This window comes from Solanum dulcamara, chromosome 5 (assembly GCF_947179165.1).
Source record: "Solanum dulcamara chromosome 5, daSolDulc1.2, whole genome shotgun sequence".
Lineage (NCBI taxonomy): Eukaryota > Viridiplantae > Streptophyta > Magnoliopsida > Solanales > Solanaceae > Solanum > Solanum dulcamara.
The window spans coordinates 23,865,434-23,873,409 of record NC_077241.1 but is presented as its reverse complement, the minus strand read 5'-3'; positions in this window follow the sequence as shown (position 1 = coordinate 23,873,409).

The window sequence follows — 7,976 nt, the reverse complement described above, 5'->3', positions numbered from 1 at the left end:
ATCGTCCTTTGAATAAATTCAACACGAAAGAAATATAAATATCAACAACCCTTGAATTTTCAGCATCTTAAGTTGTACACAAGTATTCATAGAACTCATTTACTCACTCGTCTTCTCGACTAGTTCTTTAGTTAGTTAAGGAGTTAACGAAAATCAGGCAGCACCTCCCCTATAACATGCCCTATCCGAATTTTTAATTATATACCTAATATTTATAGACAACCAAAAACAACAACCTGCAGCATATATACAAGCAATTCATATCAACATTACACAATACAAACTCCAAATGACTCACTCAAAATTACGATATCCAAAATAGGATTTCTAGTCTCAATTTTACAAAACCTTTAACCATACAAAATAGAGGGTCGTGTCACTGCAAACAGAAGCTTCCACACCCCTTTTGGGACATGTTACATCCCTGAAACACACCATAAAACCATCTCCCATTGAAGCACCACAATAGCAACAACACTATACAACTTTTAACAACTTTAACTCGACTAGAAAGACTTTAATTTCATTTGCTCACAACGTCCAGCCTATTCATGCAATTTTTCCTACTTCCAACTTCATTTTACACAAGTAAGATACTTTATAATAACATCATTAACTCCAACTCAAATGGGAAGACCATACCTTGTCCAAAACTTGTCAAAATTTGCCTCAGAAGTTTCTTAACGTGATGAAACTTAGCAGACTATTTGTGTCCCTTCTTTGTTGACCCAAACCACAGAATTACATAATTAACATCTTCATATCATCATGGTATACCCTAGATAATTAATTCACAGAACAACATCAGAGAACTTACTTTTTTCTCCCTCTTGGCCGACGCTACTCTCTTAGCTTTAGGGTTTCTTTTCTTCTCTCAAGAGATTTCTTTTGGCTGAAAAATGACTTAAGAGCCATTAACATACATATATATGCTGCCTTAGGAGGTGACATGTGTCATCCTCTAAGGGTGACACATATCCAGCCCCTATTGGGCCACCGAATCCATGCATAGCCTCCAAGGCTGATTGGTGGCGGGGTGGGTCCCACTCCCAAGCAGGTGGATCACCTACTTGACCCCAAGCAGGTGGGTCACCTACTTCCACATGTCACTTCCCCATGCTTCCACATGGCACCTCCTCTTACCTGTACATGTCTCTCTTCTCTCTCTTTATGGGTTCGTAATCTCGTCTTACTTTAAAAACACGTGTACTCCCTGCTATGTAAGCTCGACTTGCATTCAAGTAGTTTAAATTTGTAAGAAATCTGAGTTGGTAGCTTTCGTAAGCAATGTCTGGGCCTACTAGCTTAGTCTATCTAACATCGACCCAACGAATAGAGGACTTACACGTCCTACCTTATAAGAATTGTACGGGGTCATTGGGATATTGTAGTGGTAGTTATTATTATAGGCAAATTGATAAGTGATAGATAATTATCCCAGCTACCTTCAAAGTTAACAACACCAGCTCATGACATATCTTCTAGCATTTAAGTGGTACGCTTAGCTTGTTTATCAATTCTGAGGGTGAAAGGCGGTACTAAGACCTACTTGTGTTCCCGCTCTCTTCTTTGACTAATATTCAAGTGCTAGTTGTACTTTAAGTCTCTCTACTCAAGACAACAGTTGTGGGGACCTCATGTATTACTCCTTAACTTCCTCAGAAGACTTTAACTGGTACCTTACCCTTTGGGTTTCTTCTTCTTTTTTTTTTCCAATCCTTAGGGTTGGCTACTGAGTAGCGCTAAAGTTTATTCATATAGTGACCTTTATAGCCTCTTTGAGTTTTGTCTATCATTGGATGGCATAATTCTAAAGGAATTTGGCATATGAGCTCGCCATCCTATAGTAACCAACTAGTTCTGCCCATCTTATTTAAACCATTTCACAATTTTCCTTACCCTACTTGTAACCCTCTAGATATGTTATTTTGTGTCATTTTTTACCTTTACAAGAATATGAGAGGGTGCAAGAAATACCTTAGAATTGTCTCACTAATCTCATGTTTTACCTTGCCTTCTCCTCCCTTATTCTACAATCAGTATCGGGATAGACCTTTGGTCCAACCATGGCTATGTCCTATTCTTCTCGTGGTACTAATTCCCTTTCGGTAGTTAACTCAATCCATCTTTGCACCTTTCTGTCACATACCCAAAATATCCTAATTCCTTTTATCATGTACTTCCTTACTTGGCCCTATACTTAACATATACAATCATAGATTGTCTAACCATTCTGACAGAACTTGTATGAGGTGGACATAATCTTTTTAGGCATGGTTCATTCCGCTGTATTTACCTTCTTCACATTGAAAATCGCTCGTCCCAGCTTGTCGCACTTAATTCTTTTCCCTTATTCACTCTTTGCTCTTCTCATCTCCTACCATAGGAGGCTTTCTATTCCTTTTCCTTAGTTATTTGTCTATCGCAATATCATTTGCGACCAACTCTATAGCCAATATTTTAGCTTTTGGTCTAGCATGATGTCATTATCCTTCGTAGTGTATCTTAAGTTATTCGATATCCTTTCATTGTTATACACTTTTCTTTTTATACGCACCCACCTTCTAGCATTATGTCATTCAAGGTCTTGTTAAAAATTTCTTAACACTGCCTTACATAGCATTCTGACTTCTATCCAATTATTGGTGACTTCTAGACCTTCCTAACTTGGTTCACCCAGGGTTCTTATTGAAATTTAAACATCCATCTCAAATATGTTGCCATATCAATTTCCTTCATCTTACCCTTGTAGGTTTTTTTTCACTTACTCCCCCCCTTTAGAGGGTACTTATACCATTATCTGCTTATACCTTGCTCTATGTCTCCATGTATAGTCCTAAGTTCGTCCAATCTCCTCCCCCAATCTACTTGGTACTATATTATGTCCCCATCTTTCTGCATATTTTTTAACCTGATTATCCATGTACGGAAACTTGGTTAAATCACAAAGCGACAAGAGCCTTCCCACACATAATGTGACACCTCATCTACTAATTTGTACTTGAATAATGTGACCCCGAAAATAACTCATCCACAGCCACATTCTACTTATCTTTATGAAAGGTTAATACACACTTGTAGTCGTTCCAATTTTAACTAGGCAACACTTGTATTCCGGCGATGATTGTCCAAGGTTCTCTCAGAGTAGTAGATTTATCCCAACCTATATCCTTTGTTTCTTGGGGTGAATGGAAGTTGCAACATTTATTCGTTAAGTTTGCTGTCTTTATCTCTTAAGGGTTCCATTATTTTTGGAGAGACATTGTGTACACGCATCATTTCTTTATACCTTATGCCCCTTTCCCGTACTGTGTACCCAACACAGGCTTTTAATGTAGTCAACACATATAAAGTGCACCTTACTAGCGGTCTTACTTTATCCCCATATTATTGTACCGCACCTTTAGATTCATACTTATATATCCCCCTTTTAGTTAATACTTATATTCAGTTCATGAAATCTCTTTGGGGTGCTTCTATTAGAATTTCTTTCTTTAATTGGTCGGTGGAGAACTAATAAACTGTTATCATAGAGCACTTTCCAACCACTGTTAGAAAAAAACTAGAATCCCTTAAATATCACAGTACTTCTTAACGCTTCACCCACATGGTCTCCCTATGAATTCATCCTCGAGTCATGAACAACTTATCTAATTTACAGCTAGAAGTCGGGGGCTTGGTACCTTTTAAGAAAAGTGAAACTCAATTGCTGGATATCTTACCCTTTAATTTGAGCTTTTTTATCCTACGACACAAATATGGCTGGAGATGTTGTGGTCTAAACTTTACTGCTTAGATAGGCTTTTGTTCCTCCGAAATAAAAATTCCCCGAGTAGAAAGGGTGCCCCTTATCGACGACATAGAGAGTACCTCCTACAACTTTAGTTAAACATAATAGGGGTACTCGGTATCAACTTCCAAGACATATTAGGAATCTATGTTTCATTCTCTTTTTCTTGTTCTGGGAAAATTTTGGCAGAGTTTCCTCTATACTCCTTACTATCCCAAAACCTGCACTTAGAAAATATCAACAATGACTTATAGGGACAACATATATATATATATATATATCACAGCCACACAGAGCTTTCAATAGCATCTCATATCGCAGTCACACGGGTCTTTCAATATTATCTCATATCGCAGCCACACAGGGCTTTCAATATCAATAATAATATAAAAATAATGGACTTACCTCATATGTCCAACTTTGAACTGCATCTATTGCACTTCCCTGTCTACTTTTCCCTTCAGTTTTTGACTGTACATTTCAATTTTACTTTAATATTTTACCCAACAAATATCTTTCATGACTTTGCTTACCTGCGTGCTTTGTGACTTCCAATATTTTCAGTCACTTCCTTCCGTTGATGTCGTCCTTCTGTTAAGATCAAAGGTTAGTACAAGGAGGTTTCTTATGACTCGAATCTATAGCATGATCTCAGATGTGAAAGAAAGGAAATATCGTAAATGTCCTATAGCTTCCTGTTTATAGATGTGGCGTGCAACACATCGATAATCAAGGCTCTACTAGACACAGTCTGTAGACAATCCAAGGAAGAACTGCTCTAATACAACTTTTGTCATGAACCAACCCCATAGGCCGCGACTAGGGTCCAACCTGGACCCCCGTATACATATCTATTAGTTGTGGTCAAGTCAAACTTTAGACAACGTAATGCCATGCTTCAGAATGCTAATGGGTTATAATATTTTCATAAATCTGTAGCCTATTTCATTTGCACATCATAAAAGGGCACGCAAGCCGACAAGGCTGCCATAACATAATAGCATATACCATATATCATGTAGACCCAACTGAACCAAACTGACATACACAACCCACATATATATATGTCTACAGACCTCGAAAAATAATAACAACAACACATGATGGGACAGGGCCCCCGTCGTACCCTGAGTAAACAAAAACAATTATATACATCAGCGGTCAGTTCCAAAAACTAAGCTCCGATACAATGGAGCCTCTTCCAGCTAAGCTGAGCGGAATCCTAAGCTGACAGACTCCCAAAACCTATATATGTACCTGCGGGCATGAAATGCAGCCTTCCAAAGAAAGGGGGTCAATATGACATATGTTCTGAGTATGTAAAACATAACATAATACAATGGGAAGCATATCTAAAAAAGAGAATCAGGGGATAAAATATCATATACGAAACCTCTGTCCTGTATCCTGTGAATCATAAAGGCATGCATGGTCAAATTATACAACATAGCCGTCCCTTTTAGGGACCTAGTGAATCATATCTGTAGGACCATAATAGGGACCGGTGCCATCACCACTTTATCACATCACATTATCATATATATATATATATATATATATATATACGTACCCAGCCTTGTAGTGAGGGACTCGGAGAGTTGTTCATGTCATTGCAGTATCATGTCTTCATATAGCATACCCGACCCTTTAGTAAGGGACTCGGTTGATAATGCAGTGAATTGTGCACGATTACATACCTGGATCGGGACTTAGTGAAAGAAGTGTTATAATATACACGACTAGAGTAGTAAGTAACTATATACAATTTAAATCATTATTGGAGACTCAACCATATAAGAAACTTAAGCCATCATAGGAGAACACGAGTAGTAGTGTAGTCATCTCGAGTTCCCTCTAAATGCCATTAGGGGCTATATCAATTGTAATCTCGAGGACCCTAGACATGTACTAAAGTAAGGCCAAATCGCTTATGGAACCAGAACTACTTGTTATCATATAGTCTTTAGGACTTGGAGCTTGTACATTTGTTACCTCTTTAATATATACAAGTTTCAAAGAAAATAGTTCCACTACCGTAAGAGTTCGATATCTAGAATTAAATAGGAGATGCTTAAGAATGGTATTACCCCAGAGATTGTATCATGTTCTACTTATGTCTAAGACATGCCAAAAGAAGAAAGATCAGCTTTACATAGTCTGTACTTCCCTTGAAGTGGTCATCATGTACATATTTCGTACCCGGCTCATCATGGGGATTAGTGAACAACCATGGCATCATAACATCATATTCATGCCAAGTACATATAAAGAGAACATAAGGATAGCTTTACATACACTACTATTTAACACATAGAAGCCTTGAAAGGCAATACTCAATTCTTGAAGGGGTTCCAACATCAAGTAGTGGATAGGGATTATGAGGTGTACTTGAAGTTCTGGGAATGAAATTATCCCCACATTTCACATACAACCCACTTAAGGCTAAGACATGCCAAAAGGAAAGATACATAGCTTTACATACTCCTCATTTCCTAACATATGAAAGGCTTGAAAAGGCCTAGTTCAATTACTGTAAAAGTGCTTACATCAAGAAGTAAGTAAGCACCGTGGATTACGCCTGGCATTTATGAGTAGATTTTTCCTCAAGCTCCTATCATTCATTACTTAACTTGAAGACTTGCCGATAGAAGAGAAAGATAGCTTTACATACCTCTTACATATTACTCTTTATCACGTTCGCCTCATCGTCCTTTGAATAAATTCAACACGAAAGAAATATGAATATCAACAACCCTTGAATTTTCAGCATCTTAAGTTGTACACAAGTATTCATAGAACTCATTTACTCACTCGTCTTCTCGACTAGTTCTTTAGTTAGTTAAGGAATTAATGGAAATCGGGCAGCACCACCCCTACAACATGCCCTATCCAAATTTCCAATTACATCCCTAATCACTACAGCCACCCAACAACAATAACCTGCAGCATATATATAAGCAATTCATATCAACATTACACAATATAAACTCCAAACAACTCGCTCAAAATTATGATATCAAAAGTAGGATTTCTAGTCTCTATTTCACAAAACCTTTAACTATACAAAACGGAGGGTCGTGTGGCTGCAACAAGCAGCTCCCATACCCCTTTCGGGACGTGTTCCATCCCTGAAACACACCATAAAATCATCTCCCATCTCAGCACCACAATCACAACAACACTATACAACTTTTAACAACTTTAACACGACTAGAAAGACTTTAATTTTGTTTGTTCACAACGTCCACCCTATTCATGCAATTTTTCCTACTTCGAACTTTATTTAACACAAGTAAGATACTTTATAACTACATCATTAACTCCAAATCAAAAGGGAAGACTTACCTTGTCCAAAACTTATCAAAATTCAACACAGAAGTTTTATAGCGTGCTGAAACTTAGCGGACTGTTTGTGTCCCTTCTTTGCTGAACCAAACCATAGAATTACATTATTAACATCTCAATATCATTGTTGTATACCCTATATAATTAATTCACGGAACAAAATTGGAGAACTTACCTTTTTCTTCCTCTTGGCCGACGCTACTCTCTCTTAGCTTTAGGATTTCTTTTATTCTCTCTTCTCTTGATTTCTTTTGGCTGAAAAATGACTTAAGAGTCATTAACATACATATATAATCTGTCTTAGGAGGTGACACATGTCAGCCCCTAAGAGTGACACATGTCCAGCCCCCATTAAGCCACCAAATCCATGCATAGCCTCTAAGGCTGCCATATGGCAGGGTGGGGCCTACTCCCAAGCAGGTGGGTCACCTACTTGACCCCAAGAAGGTGGGTCACCTGCTTCTATGTTTTACTTCTCCATGCTGCCACGTTGCACCTCTTCTTGCCTCTACGTGTCGCTTTTCTCCCTCTTCGTGGGTTCGTAATCTCATCTTACTTTAAGAACCCATATACTCTTTGCTACGTAAGCTCGACTTGTATTCAAGTAGCTTAACTTTGTAAGACTTCCAAGTTGGTAGCTTCCATATGAAAGTCGAGTTCTACAACTCATTTCTTGGCTTCCAACTCCTTTCGAATTCTTATAACCCTATTTCCAATCTTTCCTATTATGGGGTATCACATTCTCCCTTCCTTAGAGTTATTGGATAATGTAGTAGATGATAGGGGTCACATGAAAAGTTTTAAGAAGCTTAAGAAGACGTTCCAATGTACAAAAGGATGG